The sequence below is a fragment of the Pteronotus mesoamericanus genome, unplaced genomic scaffold, assembly GCF_021234165.1.
Source record: "Pteronotus mesoamericanus isolate MK-2021 breed Mesoamerican mustached bat unplaced genomic scaffold, CSHL_Meso_final scaffold_54, whole genome shotgun sequence".
Classification (NCBI taxonomy): domain Eukaryota; kingdom Metazoa; phylum Chordata; class Mammalia; order Chiroptera; family Mormoopidae; genus Pteronotus; species Pteronotus mesoamericanus.
In genome coordinates this window covers 3,852,328-3,873,231 of record NW_026555321.1, presented here as the reverse complement: position 1 = coordinate 3,873,231, position 20,904 = coordinate 3,852,328, and the positions used below count along the sequence as shown (strand labels likewise).

At 37.7% G+C, this 20,904-nt stretch overlaps 1 protein-coding gene across 6 annotated transcripts in view; it reads left to right on the top strand.

The window, feature by feature from the left end:
- ARPP21 (cAMP regulated phosphoprotein 21) overlaps positions 1–20,904 on the top strand; it is a 169,665-nt gene that overhangs the window by 13,567 nt on the left and 135,194 nt on the right. For 2 of the 6 annotated variants that reach the window (XM_054595322.1, XM_054595323.1), the window contains exon 1: positions 11,341–12,153. The exons of 1 other annotated variant lie outside the window; for it this stretch is intronic. The gene's annotated coding sequence lies outside the window, so the exon portion shown is untranslated. Of the gene's footprint in view, positions 1–6,796; positions 7,536–10,478; positions 10,851–11,340; positions 12,154–13,346; positions 14,182–20,904 lie in introns of those variants that run through there. 3 more of the 6 variants (XM_054595325.1, XM_054595329.1, XM_054595324.1) reach the window with 3 other exon arrangements.

Below are 20,904 nucleotides of genomic sequence, written 5' to 3'. Positions count from 1 at the left end.
TTAAGTTAGTAACTTTGTGTGTTCTCTAGTAAGCAACATATGTTATTCTGAGACTTTTCTTTTTTATTTTCTGTGACATATACTAGAATTTTTTATATGGGTAAGATACCCCCAGGTAAAATTTTAAAATACTTCGGTTTCTCTCTTTATTTTCTACTCAAGTAAGCTCATTAGAGTGCAGGGAATTTGAATGACATTGTTAAAGAAATAACAATTTAATGTATTGTTGAAGTAACTGGCAAAACTTAATATTTAAATATAATTAGTATCAAATTGAGACACACTGCATAACTCATTGCAATATTCCAGGATATTGCATTATGTTTAATAACCACTAAAGAAAAAGAAACATTTTTAAACATTTATGTTTTATTCAGGGAAACCAGCTTAATTTTAATCCACCCTATATTGGTGGATAGATCCAGCAGGAAGAGGTACGAAACTCTTCAAAAAGCCCTGAGAAGTAGTTCCTCTGTTTATGTACATCTAATGAGAGGGTTTAAATGTCTATTGTCATCTAAGCCTGAGAGCCGCTGAGATAAGATGCTTTACTTCTGTTCTCAACAAACTATATTTCCTACAATCTATCTAAGCCAGATTGATTGAAACAAATATACTTGCATTTCAGAGAGAAATATCCAGCCTTCAAACTTCATAAGGAAGATGAGGCATGTAATTAATTTAGAAACCGAAGTGGAGACAGTGACAGATAATATAGTTCGGTTTTCTTAACACCAATTTTAGCTTCCTTTTTCCCAGTGTTCTTTGACTATAGAAGATGGAAAGGGAATGAACTATGTGAATGCCTGGACTCCCTTACATCTAGACATGACTATAATGAAACATAGTTCTTGGCAAAGGGATATAAGTGAACCTGGGGTTGATATCTCTCCCCTATCCTCAGATTCAAAGTATTATGACTAGTGTTTTCTTCTTTGTCTTCCAATTTTCCTTTCTTCCTTTATGGGACTCAGGGGAATATTGAGACCTGCTTCTTCTATGGCCGAGTAAACTCCTAACAGACAAAATCTCCCTGAAATGACAGCAATAAACTCTGGGGAATAAAAGAAAAAGAAATGACCAGAGATCGTAGCTGCTGACTTAAGTACTATGTGCAATTTGAACCCATTCAAGTTAATTACCTGCTAAAACAAAAATATTAATACTCTTCTTTGGACCCTAACAGAACACAACTTCTCCAATGTAACATTCACGAGGTCCATGATAGCATTCAAAATTGAAGACATTCAAAGGTGTAGAAAAGTGTTACTCACTCTCAAGAGAAGAAAAAGTCAGTGAAGGCCAACTTCCAAATAGCCCTGATTTCAGAATTAGTAAAGAACTTTAAAGCAGCTATCATAACCAAGCTAAATTAGCTAAAGGAAAATACTGTTGTAATGAATAAAGTGATAGAAAATCTCAGTAAAGAAACAAATTGAAAAAGAATAAAATAGAAATTCTAGAACTGAAAATTATAATATCTAAATTTTTAAAAATCACTGGATAAAAATTGCTTTTAATTAGGCTAAAGATAATGTATTTTGTTTCTGGATGGATTTAAGACTATATAAGAAATAATTTGCAATGCTTACACTCAAATAGATATGATAAGCTATAGTAATCAAAGAAACCTGACTAAAATGTTAGTGTATATATGTATGTGCATGTATAGGTATGTTAATTATATATAATGTATAACATATATTTATGTTTATATAATATATATTTTATTTCATATTTACATTATACATTTTAAGATATTCATTGATGTGTGAATATATGTATATGTGTGGATACACATATATAACATTACACATTATATAACATTAGAGTGTATAACATACATGTTATGTAACAATACATTTTCACATATGGCATATATTATATGCTATATCATGCATGTGTTATATGATATATATGTATACACACATGCCAATGAATGTTTTAAGAAGCAGGTAAACATAGCTAAAATATTTTGAGGCTAAACAGGAGGCTATATAGCTATCAAAGAAACCTGCTGAAAAGTTTCCATGTAATATGTGCTATAATATATTAGAATATATACTATAGTATATATATTATAAATGTCTGTATATGTATTGATTTTAAATATATAAATATATATATAATATTTTTTATATATATTTAAAATATATATATATATAATATTTCCACAGACTTATATATAAATTTTTCCTTTACCCCAGTTACCATAGATCAACTAAGCAAACAGTGCTTGTCAAGGGTAAATTGACAAAGAAGTGATATTTTTTATTATGCAAATCTAGGCTATCATGTATTTTGGTCGGGGGAGAGTGATTCATGAGCTTCTTGCTCGTTGCTAATACAAACTTTTTTAAAAAGTATGCAGTCACTTTTACTGTGGCATACTAAGTACATGCGGGAGCCTCTCTCTTCTGGCCTGAGCCCGTGAAAACAACAAAAAGGCACTGGGAGATTAAAAAGAGGTGTCATTAGTGTGTTAGTAATTACAGGAAAGGAAGCATAGATGGAAAAGAAAATTAAATTGTGGTAGTAATCCAAGCCATTTATTGCAAAAGTAGGAAGGAGCTCCAAGGGGGTTCCAGTCACAAAGGTGACAGCTTCCTGAAGCAGCAGAAGCTCAGGAGCACTTGAAAAGATGGTCGTTGGCAGATCACACCTGGGGTCTCTGACTCGGTACTGACATCTTCATCTGCCCTTGCCCCTCCTCTTTGTCAGGCTGTATGAGGAAAGAAAGAAAAGGCGCATGACTATAGCACCACGAGAGAATTGCTTTTCATGTGTAAAATAATAAAATATCCAGCTATATACCAGTAATCTGAAAATGTGAAGAAAAGGGAATTTTTCCTTGGGAAATGTAAATTTAAAACCTTAGTACAAGAAGAACTAGAAAACCAGGATATGCCAGAAATCATAATTGAAATGGAAATGTGTCCTTAAATTCTACCTTTGTCAAACCATCAAACTCAGGCATTTAAGACACCGATAATTCTTTTTATTTATACTTTTCTGGAAGATAGAAAATCTTGAGAGGTCAGTTAAACACTAACTATATGGTTCTAATTACTCCCCTACTAGCTGAAATAAATGAGAACAATTCAAGAAGGGAAAATTATAAATCAATCTAACTTTGGAACATGTAATAGAGTATTGGAAAATGAACAAAATAGAAATTCTAGAATATATATATGTATATATATATATATATATATATATATATATACATAAAATTTTTTGAAAATCAATGAATGGTTTAAGAAGAACACTGAACATACTGGAATGAGAAATGGCAGAGCTAGGTATGAGGAATTCATATAGAATGCTCTGCAAAGAGATAAGGAAATTTTCTAGAAAAGTTATAGCTCATATCTAATATGAGTCCCAGAAAAAGAGAGAATTAAAAAAGAGGCAATAATCAATCTGGGAAATTCTCCAGAACTCAAAAAACAAGAGTCTTCAGATTTAAAAAAGAAGAATACATTAAGTCTCTACTAATAAATTTAAACAAACTATAAAACAAACCCTGATATTTTTAAACAGACATTCAGTTGTATGGTTTTAAATGAAGCATGACTATAACATAAAAATTACACATGCACAAACAGAAAATTTGAAATGAATATGATATATATTATCACATGGGGTAGCCAAAATTCTTGTGTCTCTATTAATGACAGACAAAATAGAATGTAATGTACAATTGTTGATAGATATAAAAAGCATGATTAATTTCTGAAAAAAGAACAACCTATCCAGAAGACCTACTATTTGTACACTTGTATCTGTCTAATAAAACCTAATAAAAAATGCATAAAGCATAATTGAAATGATTGAAAAAATTAACAAAGCCATAAGAATGATCGACTATGTTAACACAGTTGTCTCAGAAGCAGATGAGTCAAGCAGACAGAATTGAAAGCACAATAAAAGATTTTAAAAATAAACAGTTTAATTTTATGAATGTAAATTAATGATTTACATAGAGCCCTGTAGTAAGTAGAGGACATGCATTGTTTTAAGAACACATGGGCTATTAACATTGTTCTCATGCCAAGTCCTAAATAAGACCTCAACAAATTCAAAGCCATTTACTTAACTAAAATAAAATTAAAGTCCAATAATAAAAACTAGATACTGTTTAAAAAAGAATAGCTTAACAAATTAAAATTAAAGAGAAAAAAGTCCTTTAAATAGTCCATGGGACAAAAATGATTTCTAATGGGAATTACATATAGAATCAAATGATAAGAAATTACTAATAGTAAAAATTTTGTTATACAGGTAAAATATTCTAAGAGGAGAATATATATTCTTAGGTGTATATAGTAGGAAATAAGAAATATTAAAATTTAATGAGCTAAGCTTTGTCCTTAAGAGGCTATAAAATAATAATAATTGAACAAACCTCAAAATATTAGAAAGATACAGATGTAGAACTTAATGAAATAGAACATGTAGATTTTTAAAAAAGCTGTTTTTGGGGAAAAGAACTAATACAAAGAATGTTGGCAATATTAATAAAAATATATAAGAGATGGTACAATTAAACAACTTTAGAAATTAATGAGGCCATACCTAGAAATAATTTGAATTTTACTGAAGGACATTAAAAAACCAGCTGAAAAATAGAAGAGACTCGTGATATTCACACTTGGGAAGGCAAAGCAAAGATGCCAGTTCTCTAATCAGTCTATAAATTCAATGCAATGTCAATGAAAATACCAATAAAATACTTTATGAAAATTTCTAGGCTATTTCTAGAATTCAAATGAACGACAAAAGGTAAAGTTAAAAATGGATGTGTTAACTAGATGGTGGAACTTCTTTCACAATGTATGTATAGATATATAAAATCACCATAATGTCCACTTTAAATATCTCATGATTTTGTTTGACAATGATACCTAAATAAAGCTAAAAAAATAAAATAAAAGAAGAAGAAGAGGGTCTCGCTGGAAGATATTAACTCTTAATATAACAAATCAATCATTAGAACTGTGATATTGTTTAGATGAAAACTTACTGCTAGCACCTCATTTAAGAAACGTAAAAAATAAAAGTAACTGAGATTTTAAGGTGGACATGACTTATTCAAGGGTCATTGTGATTTGGTGGCTGATTCAGAACCCAACTTCTGGTCTCCTGAGTCCCAGGCCTGGCCTGTTTGCTACAGTACATGTTACTCTCCCACATGCTGTTAGACTAGCAGAGAGTTTATGAGTCAGGGGATCTAGATTGTGCAATGGGAAGAAACAGTCCCCCAAATTCAGTTGGTTAAAACACCATTTTTTTTCTTGCTTAGCTTATTTGCCCGACACGGGTCGGGGTGAAAGTCTGCTCCATACAGTCACCCAGGGACCCAGGCTGATGGAGCCAGATCATCATGTAGCTAGACTTTCCAGGCAATTGATCTCACGCATGGTTGTGTGAGGGTCAAGAAAACTTAGAGACTTTCACGAAGGCTTTTCATTGCCTCAGCCCAAAGTGGCACGTATCAGTGCCATTCACATGTCATTGGTGAGAACTTGTCACTTGGCCCTGCCTGACTGCAAGAAGGGTACAGAGTGAGGTATCCTTTCTGTCTTTCTAGGAAGGAAAGAACTGGATGCGGTGAACCCTGGATTATATACTTATGCAGTAAAGTGAAAGTAACTTTTAGCTGTTAGGCTAATGATTCTTCTGACTCTCTCTCTTCCATTGAGGCTTCTAGTTTTTAATGTATTCCTAGCTACCTGTGTCTGTAGCCCCATCCTAGAGTTGAAATATGAATATCTGACAATGTAAGTCACATTTGTGATCTTGGCCCCATGTGGTCAAAATAGCTAAAATGATAAGCAAAGAAAGAGGATCAGAACAATGGTCTGAAGGCCTGCCCACGGGGCCCAGGGACCCTCTTTATTTCTGGGGTGAAAGAAGGCCGACCTGTAGTTACCAGATTGTAACTGCTTGGGCAGAAAGGATTCACTCAAAAACTTACCCTTTTTAGAGGGGGAAAAAGTGTCTGTTGCCTACGTTAAGGGAAAAGTCTGAAGCGAATAGATAATTAGTAAACTCATAGAATGTTTATTTAATTCTTTTTCCATAACAAAACCTTTTCTTTCACCTTAATTTAATACAATTCAATTAAAGATATACACAGAGAATTTGTTTAGGTTTTTAATGGTGTATGTATTTTTTCATCTATATAATTGATACTGAGAAGGCGAAGGTCAATCAACTCTTTTCTAAAGATTAGAAATCAAAACAAAAGATATTCAGAAGCTAATATAACATCCTAAAATCTAGTATTATGCCAAAATATAAAATATGGACACTTTTGAAAAACAATTTAAATTTTAAGAATTTGCCCTAAGGGGATAACCCTCCAATTTGGAAGCCATGCCCATCAATAGCTTTCACTGACGTACGGCGGGCTACTATGTTGTCATTAATATAGTGATATAGTCACTGTCATGAAAAGAACCCCTTGACTTATTCTAAAGTAGAGAGCAGGGAGCAGATTATAAAGTAGCATGTATTTTGCAATCCACTTATGCAAAATAAAGCTATATATTTATGGATATATATGCACAGAGATTGGCTAAGCTGTTTGGGTGGTGATATTTTGAGAGATTTTTATTTTTTTTAATCGTGATGCCCCCCCCATCTTTTTTTTTCAACACTGTGTCTCTATAGGTTTTGCAAATGTGCATTTGTTTTCCGAAGAAAAAATTTTAAAGAGTAGCTCTGGAGAACAAATTGTACATACATTTATGCATAATTACAAATCTGTATATTCTTTTTCAGACTCTGAATATTGGCTTACAACTGGGTTCCCAGTAAGATCTTAGTACTCTTTTGAAATATTAACACTGTGGATATGCCTTACCTTTTAAGCATTACGAAGAACAGTTTAAAATGTAAATGACCTATATTTCATTAGAGATGGATTGTAGCTGTTTCATTCTAGTGCCTAATCCAGAGACCTTTTAATACCATCTCATTGTCGAGAAGCCTAATATATTATTCCAAGTTCAGGATAACTTGGTAACCTTTGTCTTCTTTTGTGTGAAAATGCTTTATCTCCGGAACAGGAACATAAAAGTGGAGGCAGGATCGCACACAGTGCTTTGGCAAATGTTGGGCTACGCTCTGATTCATCCCTTGCACTTCAGGGGGAGAACATTTACCTCTATTCTCCCCATATATGCTCCTGATGCTTCTTCATTTCTACTTTCCATTCTGAGCCCAGTTTTTTCTTTTTTTAATGAAAGCCATCTTTTATGGGTCCCACAGGAAGCTGAGAACACTTCGTGCTGCAGCAGTTCCTGGAGGGGGTGCTAACACAGGCCAGGTAGAGAGGGCCTGCAGGACATCCTGCCTGCACACACCTGCTCTGCACTCAGAGTTCCTGCACCTGCGTGCTCCGCTGCCAGCTGCACCTGCCTCGGCGGTGCCAAAGCCTTGGGTCCCTCGGGGCTACGACTGCAGAAAAGAAAGAAACACCGTGCTCTGGGGTCCAGAGGAACACAACCCCCTCCCGAATACTAAAGGTGTGTCTGAATGCTGGCATTTCTACCCAAAGAGATACTGAAAAGAAATATGCAATTTAGTCAACAGCCTTTTTTTGTGTGTTTTCATGCTGAGATCATTTAGTGGCAGGTTTCCTCTCTTGAGTTGTTTCCTCCTGTTTCTTCTTATTGTCCCTCCTTTGAATGAGATGCATCTTTACGAAAAATACTACACACATTCATTTTTGAGGGCATTTCTTGGTTCGTATCCTCAGCAAAGTATCACTATTTGCGTATGAAGGCCAGTGTTCATTTACAGCCTGCCCATGTGAACACTGAGGGTTCACGGAGGTAATTTCCTTCCAGTGCGCCTAGCAGACTACAGAGGAAACATGGCTGCCGTCAAGGGATCTGTGCCATCAGAACATTTGGTTTCTAGTCTCCCAAGTCCTCTTTGTTTTTGATCGTGACATTTCTTCATGCTCAGATGCATACGTGATGTAACATTCTTTGTTGATGTTCTGAAATGTGCTTTAGAGTTATTTTGGCTTAGCATAAAATAAGAATGGGGAACTAAACTTTTCTGGTTGAAACACTAATCTTTTCCTTCCCCTTCTTATTCCCCTGTCTTTCTGTACCACGCATATTTGTATGCCTTTAAAACCAAGACTGGTATGTAATAAGCCCTAGACTGTTTTGTTGGAAACAGGGTAAATGAGAAGTCTCTCCAGGGGATCTGGGGACCTTTACGGTGGTGGGAGAGAAAGCCCTGAAGGGGAGTTCCCCGCAGCCTGATTGTTGAGGAATGATGGAAGCTCAACAGCATGGAAATCCTACTTCTCGCTTCAGCTGAGAAGGTGCTTACAAAGGTAGCTGGGTGATGTTAGCAATTTGCCTTATTTTGAAAATCCAATTTGGAAGCTTCATTAAAGGCCACTAATTTAGTGTCTTAGGGGAATATGTGTTTAAAGGAGCTTGTCGAGACAATCTTAGATGTTTGCCAGTGTGTAGGTGAGCTCAACTCCCCAAGCTGGGGTTACCTGGTTACATGCAGGCTCTTTCATTTCGAACATGATACCAAATAAATTCACAAGCACCCAGATCAAAAGAAATAATGGCACCACTTTCTCTCCTCATGCTGCCACTGTCTCCGGTCCCTAAAGTTAAGATGCTTTCAGTGCATCAACAGTTCTGTGACTGGTGCTGTGGGTCTTTCACCAGAGGTCCAGTAAGGCAGACATCAGTGTTCGTGAGGTTAGTGGTGGTTAATACAGGACAGGTAAAGGACCTTTAGGAATGGTAACTGTTTCAAATTGCTTTTAAAAATACAAACACTTTCTGAATGCCTGGAAGAATCACTTATTGCTCACTGCCTGCCTAACGTTCCCAGAAGTATATATTTCAGTCCCACATTGGGACACAAAACTTAAAATTGGATAGCTGAAAGTTAATTGTCTACATGGCCTCAAATAAACTTGAGCCTTCTTGAGTTCCTAATTTGTTGACAAAATGTTATGAGAAGAGGTAGAAAATGTAGGTGAAGCCAATTAGTCTTACTCTTCTTTGGGAGGCTTTCCTTTTTGTGTTAAATTTTGTCACCCAGTCTGTCTCTCCATATCCTTTTAAGATACTGAAACATTTTGTCTGGCTCTTTTATACAACCTCTGGAGTTTGTACTAAGAGTGCTGATGGAGTCCCCCTCCCCAACCCCACCCAATGGCTGTAATTTCTAATTCAATTTGTAGCATCGGGTTCCATTTTCTTAGTGAAGCCTCAGAGTAAAATCTGATTTGTTTGAGGAAGAATTTGCATTAAGAGCAAGCTGCTAAGTTGTCCTGTTAGTAAATTACCCATCCATCCATTCAAGAGACGGTGATGTCTAGTCCCATCCAGGAGGTAAACTGAATACACTGACCCTCTTCCCATGTGGTCCCAATTGTGTGAATTTATGACATGGCACAACTTGGCACGACAAGCCCCCACCCGAAAGTATATCTTTTCATGTTTTGAGATAAAGGAAAGGAAAGAGAGTTGGAACCACTTTTTACTAATTTTCCCTTGAATTCCATATGGCTGGAAGGAGGGGGAAAATTTCTGTTACAATGCTTTTGTAGAGGACTGAGCAGAAATAGATTGGCATAAGGGTCTTGAATTCCTTAGGCTTCATTTGCTGAAAACCTCATACAGCAGATTCATTCTTATTCCAGCAATAGCTGATCCCCAAAGCAGACAATTTCTAATATTTGGAAAATACAGTCATGATCTGTTCATCAAGGACCAGTACACCCTTCTCCTAGTTTTTTCACAGTGTTTGGTAGAAATACTCATATTATCACTTTGGTATGTACAGTCAATACCTTAGCATGTATGAGCATAGCTACAGCTGTTGAAATTACATTTCTATAAAAAGGGGATGGTGCATCCCTTAATAAATCCGTTTATAATGTCTGTCATCAGAAACGTATGCCAATAAATGAAACTAAAAAGAGGTGGAGTTTTTTTATGATACGGTTTATGCTAGTTATTTATTTGTTGTCTATTCATGGGGTTACTAATTGCAGCTGGTAAAAGTTTATTTTCTCCTCTTCAAATTATTGTGGGATGGGGCATTCATTGTACCAGATCCATAGTTATTCAGCCTCTGCATTTCAGAAGCTGAATTGCTGGATACTGTCAAAATGAGCTTTGGCAATTCCATGCAGGCGCACACAACTATAATTTCGCTTCACATTAATAACAACCTAGCAAAGAAACCCAGAATCAAATGCCTTGCTCTCAGCTGGGGGGCAGAAAGCCAGAGTGATATATCTAGACTGGTGACTTATAATGTTGGAAAAGTAGGCGCTACAAGCACTCAGGATGGGTGGGTGGTATTCCGGAAATGTATTCCCATTCCTCCACAATTCCTTTTTTTTTTTTTTTTTTTTTTTTTTTTTGTAGTGTGTGCCCTGAGACAATGGGGGGGGGGGGAGAATTACAGATAATAAAAATAGCACATCTCCAAAACAAACGGAAAATGCAGCTCTTTTGTTTCTTTGGATGCCAACTCCGCCGCCTGCCCCACACCCTGCGCTGCCCGCGTTCCTGCAGCACCTTTGTGATTCTGAGCCAGCGCTCCGGTGGGCCGCCGTCAAGGCAGTCGCCCACAGGGCGTGCAGCTGGCGCTGTGCACCGGACTTTTGGTCTTGCTCAAAGCCGCGAATCTCTGAGAGCTCTGAGGCTAAGGATTCCTTGGGTGGAGTGAGGTGTTATTGTGGGATATTCTCTGCAGAGTTGGCCTGGAAAGTGAGCACCGGAGCAAGGGAGCTGAGCAAGGATTTGCCAAGTGTCCAAGGAGTCGCGAGGCACCGGGGAGCGGTATGCATTTGGGCTCGGGCAACGGGGGCGGTGCGCGCTTGCTGGCCCGGAACAGGAGGCTGTGTGGAGGGGCAGGGGGCAACGTGCCAGTTTTCTCTCTGATTAATGATGCTCACGCCGCTGCGCGTGGCTCATGCGCTTTGTCTCTAGCCTTGGGGCTGGTGGAGAACGGCCAGGGGAATGGATGGAATCGCTCGCGCGCCAGGCGCACCTGGCAGGTGCCCGTGCTCCGACTCGGCCAACTCTGGCCGCGCCCTGAGGCAGAGAGGCTCGGGCATCCGCAAGCACCCAGCCGCGGCCATCTCCGGGGTGTGGCGGGTCAGGGCGACTAGAGTCTGCAGCCCAAGCGGCTGCGGGACCACATGGCCCACGCGCGTTGCCTCCAGCCGGGGCGGGACCGGCCACGGCAGGGGCTGCAGAGAGGAGCGCGGCGCCGCCCCCCATGGCAGTGCCAGCCGCGTGGGAGGGCAGAGTGGGGCGGAGGGGCAGACGACGGAGGCGGGGAGGTAGGGGACGCGGAACCGAGGGACGGACTGAGGCTGGCTGGATGGCTCAGAGTGGGACTGACAGTGACAGCGCTAAGGACAGGTGCGAGCAGTTAGCTTGAGACACAGGGAGAGGCGAGAGAGAGAGAAAGAGAGAGAGAGAAAGAGAGAGAATCCGCGTGCTCCCTCCCCTGCAGACGCCCTCCTCTGTCCGAGGGAAGAGGCTGGGGCACTGAGTGGGAGAGGGAGAGAGAGATGCGGGCTCAGAAGCAGCCAAGAGGGACCCTGCATTGCTAGTGGGACCGAGCGACGAGGAGGAACCGCCAGACCCACTCACGGACTGACAGCGAGAGTGGCCGCTTGAGAACTGAGCGCAGGAAAGCCAGAATCGCGCGCGGTGCTGTCAGGCTGAGCAAGAGACAGACAGACAACGTGCAGAGAGACAGACTGGCAGACAGGAGGTGGGGGCACGCTCATTCCCAGCAGCCACCCGGGCGGAGAAGGCAGCGGCGTGCCCCCTGAGTGTGTCTGCAGCAGCGACAGGCAGCAGGGGCGGCGGGGTCGCCCGCTGAAGCCACCAGCGTTGCAGGAGCAGTGGCCACCACGGCCTTGCAAGGATCCCAACCTCCGCTGTAAAAACCTCGTTTTACTAGCAGTTAAATAAATCGACCAAAAAAAAAAAAAAAAAAAGCCAAGCCAAATCAAACAAATCAAGCCAAATCAATCATTGAGAAACAATAATATTAATAAAAGCCAAAAACTTAATACAATCAGTCAAGGCACCAAGACGCTGGGGGGATATCCACTGTGCGGTCAAGGTAATATTCAAGGTCTTCGACGTGAACATTGCACGCCTTTTGTTAATTGTTTTCTTCTCCTTTCTGCCATGTATCTGTGTCTTTCTTTCTAATTGTTTCTAGTCTGTATTTCTCCTCCGCGTGTGTAGAAAGCTGTTGTTATATATGTATTGTGTTATGTGTGTCAAAGGCAGGGTAAACAACCCCTCCCCCAAATGAAGCAGAAGGGAAAGCTGGAAGAGAACTGAAAAGGGCAATTTTCACCAGAGAACTCTACAGTGATTTATGCAGGTATCAAGGTAGAAAGTTTGTAAGGCTCTGATTTCATTTGAAAGAGAGCCATACAAGGGGCAAAAAGTTGTAATCTGTTTGTTGTACTGGCAGGACTTCGGATCCTGGCTCCCAAGGGGGCTGGGGGAAAAATAGATGTTCAGTTTTATTTTTACATGTTCGAAATCTGTGTTTTATGGCAAACCCCTAATTTGATGTCTTCTGTGGCAGATTGTGAGTTCAGCGGTAGAATTGAGTTGAATTAGACAGGTGTTTAGAAAGTTTGTTAGGAAGACAAACTGACTCAGTCTATGTGCACAGAAATAGAGCTGGAGAGGATGTGGTTACTGTCAGCTACTGAGGTCCAGTACTTGGTCACCTCCTGAAGATACAGGATAGGGACAGAGTCCAGGGCTAAAAGGCAAAACAAAGAGGGAATTGCAAGTTACAGGGATGGGGAACTGGTAAGCGCAATGCAAAGCTGGAAGATAGTCACTTTCATGAGAATGTGTTTAGGATGCAGATACCAGATACCTGCTGGATTTATGATTTTTAAGTCTGTTGGTATGACATTTCAGCCTCTCTAAACAAGCATGGCGTTCTCCAAAGTTGAAACTGTGCAAGATTTCGCTTAAATGCTGACTAAATTCAAAAGATTCCTACCTCCTCCTCATCCACTTTGGAGATTATCAAAATTGTTATGATTGTTTTTAAGAAAACAGAGAAATGGAGATGACAGGGAATCATCTTTCATATGGTAAAAGTTAGAAAATCTTTGACACACAGTTTAAAATAAATGCACCTGCTCCTTTGATCCTCTGTATTTGTGTCACCACAGGGCTTGCATGTCTTAATATGATTGTAGTTAATGTCATTTTCGCAAAAGGCAGTCATTTGGAAACTGAGAGCTCTGGCTATGTTTTGTCCAAATAGCCGAGTAATCTACTATCTTGACAATAATTTCTTCTGCTGCATTCCTAATGTGGATCGCATGTGAGAAATGATGCATGCAGTCTTTTCAGGTTTATGTGGATTTTTAAGGTATGTATTTGTGTTTGAACCTATATTTCCTTTCATATCACATTTTTAAACTTCTTTTTATCACTTCAACTACCAGAATATTTTTAAATTTTCTGGAGAGTTTAGTATATTCTCTACGGAGTATACTTCCTCATCACAGAAGATACAAAAGGCTAACCTATGACTATCCTGGCTTATCAATGCAATGAATAGTTTTAAAATAACTTGGGTTAAGTGCAATTTCCAAGTCATTTAGACTCCTGTGCATGCATGTCTTAATTTACCTTGCCTAAATGTGATTTATGTTATTTCATAAACAATATAAAGTTGCTGTAGATAAATGACTATTTAACAGAATACTTTGTTTAGGTGAGTCATCTTTAAAGAAACTTACACAGCTCCAGAAACTGACTTGCAGTTTCCCAGTGACTTAATTCCACTACAAGCTGATGCACTTTGCAGTGTTCAGCTCAGACCGAGACAGGTTTATGTGTGCTGTTAGATTTGCACATTGCTGATCTCCCGGTGCCTTTCCCTCCCAGATCCCAGCTGAGTGGAGTTACCTTGAGAACTGTGGCATTAGCCCTGTTAGAGCATGCTCCAGTGGGGAGTTCTGTGCAGTCTATTTTTAATGCTATTTAATGAAGGAGCAAGCGCCTCACTCAGCAATAAAGGCAGCATGATGGAAGACCGAGCAGTGCGTGGTTATGGATACTGGAGAAGGATATTTGGGAAGGTACAGACTGGCTGCTGGATATGGTAATTTTAATTAGTCCTAATACATGACACTGATGGAGGTCAATTGATTTTTGTGAGCAGTTTACACGTGAATAGTGTGATATGTCTTCATAAACCTCTTCAGTGATCCTTAGAAAGAAGACTCAATTGTTGGAGTGCCTTAAAACTTAAATGAGATACTAACCAGGGAGTTTCTGCATACATACCTATTTTTTATACAAGCTGTCAGGTTCTTGGGTGGTGAGAAGTGCAGAAATAATTTCAGGTTCCTATGATATTGCTCTAGTGAAGGATTTGGAGCTTGTAAACTATAACTAACATCCTTCTAAGGTATTGTGATAACTTGAAGTTCTGCCTTGTGAATTTTTTTTTGTAAACTTGAGGGCTAGATCCAGAATTGTTGGCAACTCAGTGAAGTAGGAAGTTTTGATTGATTGAAGCTGATAGAATATGTGAGTTGTTTTCTCTCCTTACTTTGAAATAAGCACAGTAGATTATCTTACTGGAGGTTAAATGCTCTAAAATGTAGATCGCAGAGACAGCACTTACAATTTTTGGAATGTAATAATGAGGGGGGAGTATCTTAATATTATAGTGCGTAAAACTTAAGAAGTCATCTGTCTGCAATGTTTGCATATATGCAGAACACTTGTCTTCAGATAGAATGTGAGAATGTTCACTCCGAAAGGTCTCTGTTGTTCATTTTCATATTAACAGTATGCTATAATCAGGTTATGTCTTTGTTCAGAGTGACACTGATTAGACAAATGCCACCGTGGTTTTAAAATTAATAAACATAAGAGAAAGTGATGTTGTATTAAGTGGTACGGTGAGCCACATAATTTTTATTAAATAAAGCTATGAGAGCGATGTACAAAGTTGTTCTGGATTTTACCAATTTTTATGAAAAATAATAAAACGAAATGACTAAGGGAAATACATTGCAAGGAGTTACTGTAACTTGCTGTTGTTATTGTTTGTGCTTCACACTTTGTACTTCCAGAGGGGAAAATAATCTCTACTAGCTCTAATATTTTCCTTAGTGGTCATGCTATTTGGACCACAGTGCTGATATCTTTCTCAAGATTCTCAAGTCAGTGGGCATTCTCATTTGAATTCAATGTGTATTTTGTCTGTGGACAAGATAATGATAAGCTACATGAGTAGAGTATGGAATGAGTCAGCCACTGAAGACTTAATATACAACGTAGCCAGAAGTGAATATGATTGAGAAATCTCATTAGTATGGGGAGCCAGTGTGAAGTTCATAAGGTTGGAAATTGCAAATGAACCATTTGTGTATAAGTTAGTTCAGTTCAGACCTGCTTTGTGACAAGGTTGGTTAGGCAAGAATATGGGGCTTAAAAATGATGTCGACACTGAAAGCCATTTCTTCACAGGGTAAGTACTGGCGTCATTCTAGCTGGTCCTACACAGCGGGAGCATGTTTAGAAATTTGTGAATCTCTAATCAGAGAAAAAGAATGAGCTTCCTTAAAAATGCATTATGTCACCTGGAAAGTCCTGAACATATTTCAAGTCAGTGCTGATGAACTTATAAAACATATCCTTCTTTCCTTGAGACAAAGGATCTTCAATTTTTTTAGGAAATCAGTGGTTCCAGAGGCTCCTCATTTCTGCTGACTTTGCTTTCTTTTATTTTTCATTCTAACACTGAAATTTAAATATGATCAATGATTTCCAGCAGTGATATAAGTAAATGCTGAAGGACTATTCAAGGTAAAAAAGAATATTAGCCAGATGTATCTGTGAATAGATTTGTTTTTCATAGGCTATCTTTGCTTCTGAGTATTAGTTTCCTTTAAGGTATATTTATGCCAAGTTCTAATAAATTGGTATTTTTTCAGTGACTTGGAGTCATATAATTTAAATTTATTTTTCTTATTTTGGATTAAACTTGGCCTTGAATGTTCAAAGTATATATTGCTTGAATTTACATCACCATCATTTCATTTCTGTGAGGATAGAGATGAACTGAGATATAAAATATTAAATTGTATATACATTAATATAATATGCTTGCTAAAGAAGAAACTGTTTCAGACAGAATATCATGTTCATTCAGCAATTTTTAATGTTTGATAACATTGATATGTGTGTCTCAAAATCCTCTGTAGTGTGGTGGTATTTTCTTAAGGCATAAAATGCCCATACAGCATTTCCAATGTATCTGTCTCTAAAATTACCGGTATATATCTGTGCCTATGCAGGTAAACCACAAAGTGAATTGAAATAATTATTGGGAACAATTGAAAGGAAATTGAAAAACAAAAGGTTTGACTAGAATACACCAAATTGGCTCTCTACTTAGACATTGAATACTTGGCATTATGTCATGCTCTTCTTTTCTAGCTGCGTCCATAGATCTTAGTGTTGTCGGGTAAAACGAATGTTAATCACTGTCTATGGCCACAGAAAATCAATATTTTAAATTCCCCTGCATACATTTCCCAAGGAAATTTCTTCTGGCAGTTTTTTATAAGCCCCGCTTTATATACACGTCAATGCCACAGGTTACATAAGATTTTTTATAAGTTCTATAATCAGGTGATATCTATTAGCATAAAATTACAATTGTGACTTATTAAAATGCCAAAAATTCAGTCCAAAATTATCTCATTCAAGGTACACACTCATAATTATTTCTCAGTCATAAGTTTATACATTTTTAAAGTAATTTACTCTACCATTGTTCCTTTTAACTAGCAACAAAACATAATTTAATCTTCTCCAGGTAAAGGGGAGGTGGGGTCTACTAATAATTATCCCTTATAAAACCAGGCCTCTTACCACATTCTCGCATTTCATACCACTTCAAAATGATACAGCAGTTCTTACATTAGAAATCATTGTGGATAACAAACAAAATATTAAGATTTTTGTTAACAGAATCACTTTCCTTAATAATAACATTGGTTTTAAGATAAATAAAAATAAAATATGGTTTCAATTGAAAAAAAGGATTCAAGATTTTTAACAGAAAAACAATTACGTCACTTTTTATGCAAATCTTTTGGCAAATTTTGCAGAGATGTATTTGGCACGCTGTGGTTAATGTTTCTACGCAGAACTGCATAATGTAATATACAGTCTTTTTTCTACAGGTTTTTTTCATTGAGACATATTTACCAAGCTTATCTACCTAGATAAACCCAGTAATCAATCTCTGATACCTACACAACTAAGAAATAAGTCCTTGTGATAGGAACATCCAAAAGAAGAACTCAGGGACTTCTCAAGCAGATTGAGTGCTAAAATTCTCAATAATGGGCACATATTCTCTTAAATTTGCATTATCATTGGTTGCTTGTTTATTACACACTGAATGCTTGAGATAAGAATGAGGGTCATCTATAGGGAAATGAAAACCAGAGGAATGATGCTCATATATTTAGCAGATTTTCTTCTACTTGCCAAGACACAATACTCACTTTAGAACATTCTTGCCATGGAATCATACCTTAAAGGAAAAAAAAGTGATGCGTGTTGACATATTTTGATCTAGTCAGAATTGAGAATCAGTACCAACCACTGAGGCAAAATATTTCAAGATCTTCAGAGAACAAGTGGAACAATGACTTCTAAAAGTCTGATGGTCCTACAAGTCCAAAATATAATATCTCTTGACATATAAATCAAAAGGCCCAGCTATTATCTAATTATTTGGTAATCTGAGTTGCTTTCAGATGATCTCATCACTATTACAGAGATCTAGAAGAATCAAACCACAGGTTGACAAGGAGTGGAGGAAGGGCATGGAAACTCATTGGCATTCAGGGGCTGAACATAACTGCGCAACTTTTACTTACTCATACACTCAATAAGAAAATAAAAAATCAAATTCTTTTTGTAGCTTTTATCAAAAGTTATAAAAAGTGTTTCTAAAACCACAACCTAAAATCCTCACATGAAGCTCCCAATATTTATTGATAAGAAAATATCTATACTTTACATTGACATGTTTTTCTTAGCATTTTGCTGATTAATATGTATGTAACTTTGGTAGAAATCCCAGCAATGCTAGCATTTGATTTAATTTAATCATCAAAAAGCTGTTGGATGGAAAATAAGCAGATTCCATATGAGGATGTGATGGAACCAAGACTTCTCCAGCATTTACAAGCTTTAAATACTCATTTCTTCTTTATAACACTATCTTTTAAAAAGTCAGAGTATTAAAAGCAAACATTTTGATGGAATATATGGTACTTTTTTGGAGAATCATTAAGGTTTACAGTCAAATGATGACTTGTTAAGCCAGTATAGCACATACTTGTGTTAAAATTGCTCTTGAATTCTGCCAAATTAGTTAATTTTCAGAATTTTTGCAGTCACATCTATGATCATATTTATTTTATCTGGCTTATGAGAATGATTGCACTAACACTTTAAAATTACATAATTTTATGTTTGTTTATTTTAAGTTGATTCAAATATGCTGGTATTGTAAGAACTAAGAAATTATCAAACATCTGGCATAACATTAAAGATGAATTCAAACCCCCACTGCAAACAACTAGCTGGTATTAATGATTCTGTTGTTTTTTTTTTCACTCTGGTGCAGATTTAACTTTGGTCACAGCACATACTTCCTTTTTGAAGATTAAAATCTTACTCCAACCTTGAAATTTCCACATAATCACTAACAGAATTCTGGAAAAACTATATAATGTAGCATGCAGTCATGTTGCGTGTACATGCTGTTGCTATCTGCACAATGAAGCACTCTAACAACTGGATGTTTTAATCTTTAATTATTATTATAAGTTTTGTCTTAATCTGGAACTATGAATAACAGTGTTCAGTGTTTCTTTCTTTCCCCCAGCCTCATGAGAGAGCACACATAGTAAAATACGACAAAGTTGGTAGATGCAAAATTATATATATCTAAATATCCTGTCCAGAGGGATACTATTTTCTCATGCAGAGTATCGTAATGTCTGCATTATTTGTCTGATATGAGGTAGGAAGCTATTTTGAACTCGTTGGAACTTCCGATCACAAGTCAGGTTAAAACTAACCGAGGGGATGTATACCAGAGGTGTTCTTGGAGCTTATCTGAGAGGGAACAGGTAGCTCTGGATGTGATGAAGGAAGGATTTACCACAAGGAAGCATGGGCCTCCATGAGATTTTGCAGGTTTAAAAAAATGTGCAAAATTTGGATTGAAAGAAAAGGTCTAGGAAAACGAGGCCTATATAAGGTGGTGTATCCAAATCTCACTTCCCCCAAACTTACTTTCATAAATGTGGAATTTACCACCTGAACCACCAGTCCCAGTGTTTGGCTTCTGCGTTGGAATAAATAACTAATAGTGCAACCATTGCCAACACTCTCAACCTCTCTGTGCTTCATAGTTTCAGCAGATTAAATTGTGTAGAAACACCAGTCCGATCTGAACAAATTACTAGTTATGTGACTCTAGCAATTACGTTAATTGCTCATTGCTTCAATGTTCTCATAAAGTACAATAAGGCCTATCTTGTAGGATTGAACAAAATACCTGGCCCATAGGTATTACTCACTGTAAAGAAACCATTATCTTTTCATATGAAAAACTTGAGAGATTTAACCTCATTATATGAGACAAACCTCCCTTTAAGAATTTTTTCTTAATTTTTTATTTTTATTTTTTTTAGTAATTTAGAGTTTTTCTGTCTCTACCCCACAAAAATTTGGGTGGTTAGAATTGGAGACCCGCTTACCTCTTTCTGTGCCTATGAAATCCTAAAGGCCAAGCCAATGTGGTGACTAACTCGGAAGAGCGCATCGCATAAGAATCATGACGTCTGATAAGGCCATTATATTCTGTCAGTCTCTCAGGGAAGGGATGGCCCTTCTGCGTGTGTCTAAATAATGAACGTATTGGTGTTATTTCTCCAAAACGTTTTCATTGTGTGATTTATACATCTAACAGGGGCGGCTAAAGAACCAACTAGAAAGGGGTCGGCTCGGGTCCAAGGGGGAATCATGTTGAATCCCGAACTGCTGGGTGAGGGCCAGGAAGCAGCAGATTTGGAGAAGATGGGACGTGGAAGCAGTTTTCAACTCCCTCCTAGACCGGAAAGCAAGTGGAGCTTTGGGCTTGCTGGCAGGCTCCGGGCGCCCCCGCAGAGTGCTCTGAGCACGGAGGGAGCTGTTCGGACCCGCCAGCTGATCTGGCCTCCGGTCCTGAATTATTTGCACGTAGTTTTGCTGAAATGAATTATTTCCACACCTGCATGAAAATGTCTCTCAAGATAGGGCAATGTCTCTCATAACTGGGGTTTAAACAGTGAGCTCCCTCGTCAGGAAATAGAGAACCACAAAAGAAGGCGAGCCATGCGAAACAGCAAATTATCAGATAGTCACACTTTATTTTTTAATTATCATTTGAATACCAGCCATTCTTAGGGACAGCACAGGCAGAAAGTTATACAATGAAACGTCTCTGAAGGTATGTGAGAATGAATTTATAACCTTTGGTATTCTAACATTCGCTGAAAAACAAAAAGGAAAGGAGTAGAAAGATTATACTATATATTATAATACATAATATTATATAATATATATTCATCATAAGACACATGCTTAAATGCAAGAGTCATTTAAGTAACTCACATTAAGCAAAAAAGTGATTTAGCCCAAAAGCATATTTCCCAATACATTTTTCTTTATTGTCCTTAGCAGTCCTTGCTTACATGTGACAGATATTAAATCAAAGATTCCTGAATTAAAAACTGAC